The 2499-nt window shown below is 40.9% G+C and overlaps 1 non-coding gene across 1 annotated transcript; it reads right to left on the bottom strand.

Annotated features, from left to right (window-relative positions):
* Positions 1-1596: 1596 nt before the first annotated feature.
* On the bottom strand, positions 1597-1705 carry LOC114171377. The gene has a single exon (XR_003601458.1). It is a non-coding gene; the product is annotated as a small nucleolar RNA R71 (small nucleolar RNA).
* Between the last annotated feature and the right edge of the window lie 794 nt (positions 1706-2499).

The following is a 2499-nucleotide window of genomic DNA, read 5'->3' as shown; positions in this document are numbered from 1 at the left end:
TTTAATATGTTTTAATTTGGTGGGGTACGACCTCTATCAGTAATCGAATGCAACTAACATGGATGGCCTTCGGTTAAACACTTTGTATAATAAACTTCCTTTCCAATTCCAAATCTAGATAGCAAGGCTTTGAATACCAAATGATGTGAATCCACAGAGTTGATTCGTTTGATTGATCTATCATTGTTGGAATGCTAACAAGCAAGAAATTTGAGAAATTAGTTAAAACGAGAAAATGGAAACATAAAAGAAGATGGAAACATAAATTAGTCAAATTTGGCGCCGTTGCCGGGGACCAATCGTTTCGTTCAAAGTAAAATTTCCAGTGTGTTTGTGTTTTGTGTTTTGGTGTGTGTGTAGTTCAAGTGTGGTTGAGTTGGTATATGTTCATTGTGATGTTAATGTTGTGTTAAGTTCAATGCCTGTTTCCATTCCTGTGTGTTTCTGTGTAGTGTAGTGAATAGTGTCGCGACGCGCATGAATAGTGTCATTTGTAGTAGTGAATAGTGTTTGAATAGTGTCCGAATCTGGCATTTAACTTCTGGATTTTTGTTTTGGTAGCTACGGAGCTTGTTTTGACTTGAAAATTTTTTCCCCCACTTCTAAGACGTTGAACTTGATAGGAAAAATAGCTAGAGCAGTTGGTATGGTCTGAGTTAAGAGATTCAAAAAAATTTGGACAGATTTTTAGTGAAACTTCAGAGGACCATAACTTTTGCTCTGGTTATCAGAATCACTATTGATTTCCTACCTTATCGTAGCCCGCTTCGCTAGTTTGCAAACTCAGATTCTCCAGAAAATGCCATTTTCTACATTTCAGCAATGTTTTTTGTAATTTTTCTTCATTTTTTCTACTTTTGAAAAATTGTTAAAAATACTTGTGCTTTGAGTTTTGATCTGATTTTTTTTGTGCTTCTGTTTGACCACTCAAAGGAATATCCTACCAATTTTCAAGTCATTTGGAGGTCGTTTGAGTATACTTGTAGTTATACCCTTTGTTATGCCAATATCACCACAATTAATGCTTTTTGGTGCATGACTAGGGGAAACCCAAGTGAATTACAACCATTTGACCCTGAGATTGATAGGACATTCCATAGAGGAAGTCGGCATCCTAGGAATCCATCTTTGCATGCTGAATATTCATTGACATTTCCTGATTCTTCTGATTCTCATCACATTCCTGACACTCCTCATTCTTTGCATTCTGAGCATACTGTATATTCTGAGCATTTTGATACTGATAACATGGCTCAACCTCCTCCACCTCATGAGAGAACCATGAGTGAGCTCACTGCACTAGAGTTCACTTATGATAGTTTATGCATACAATACCCTGAGGAGGAGGTTCCATATGTGCTGAAAACTGGTTTGATACACTTGTTGCCAAAGTTTCATGGTCTTGCAGGTGAGGACCCGTGCAAACACTTGAAGCAGTTTCATGTCGTCTGTTCCACCATGAAGCCTGCAGATGTACAAGAGGACCATGTATACTTGAAGGCTTTCCCTCATTCTTTGGAGGGTAATGCGAAAGACAAGCTGGGATGACCTGAAGAGATTGTTCCTTGCCAAGTTCTTTCCTGCTTCAAAGACAACAGCCATACAAAAGGAGATTTCTGGCATCAAGCAGCAATCTGGGGAGACCCTTTATGAGTACTGGGAGAGGTTCAAGAATCTCTGTTCAAGCTGTCCACACCATCAGATTTTTGAACATCTCCTCCTGTAGTATTTTTATGAAGGCTTGCACCACATGGATCGAAATATGATTGATGCCGCAAGTGGTGGTGCCCTTGGTAACATAACCCCAGCTGCAGCCAGACAACTGATAGAAAACATGGCTTCAAATTCTCAACAATTTGGCACAAGGAGTGATGCCATAGTTGTTAGAGGTGTTCATGATGTAGGAGCAGCCGAGTACACAAAGAAGTTGGAAAGTAAGATTGATGCTCTTACCACACTGGTCAATCAACTTGCTTCTAATTAGAGAGCTCCAGCTGCAAGAGTTTGTGGCCTTTGTACATCTGTTGATCACTTTACAGACTCTTGCCCAGCATTGCAACAACAGGCTGCTTCTCCTTCTTCTTCTACACCAGTCGACACACCTCAGGCCTATGCAGCAAATATTTTCAACAACAATAGGCCCCAACAACAACAACAAAACCACCATGATTTGTCAACCAACAGATATAATCCAGGATGAGGAATCACCCTAATTTGAGATGGGGCAACCAGGGTAACCAGCAGCCCCAACAATTTCAAAATGTGCAACCACCTCCGCAACAAAGAGTTGCACCTGCACCACAAGCTGCTCCTGTTCCACCTGTACCCACACCAGCTCCTGCTGCAACACCTGCACCTTCTTCTTCTATTTCATTGGAGGAGTTAGTCAGGATGATGACCCTTCAAAATATGCAATTCCAGCAAGAGACTAGGGCCTCAATCCAAAGTTTGACAAATCAAATGGGGCAGATGGCCACTCAGCTAAACCAGGCACAGGCT

Source organism: Vigna unguiculata, unplaced genomic scaffold (genome assembly GCF_004118075.2).
Source record: "Vigna unguiculata cultivar IT97K-499-35 unplaced genomic scaffold, ASM411807v1 contig_227, whole genome shotgun sequence".
In the NCBI taxonomy this organism is placed as follows: Eukaryota; Viridiplantae; Streptophyta; class Magnoliopsida; order Fabales; family Fabaceae; genus Vigna; species Vigna unguiculata.
The sequence above is the reverse complement of the archived record's forward strand: the minus strand, read 5'-3'. Positions and strand labels throughout refer to the sequence as shown.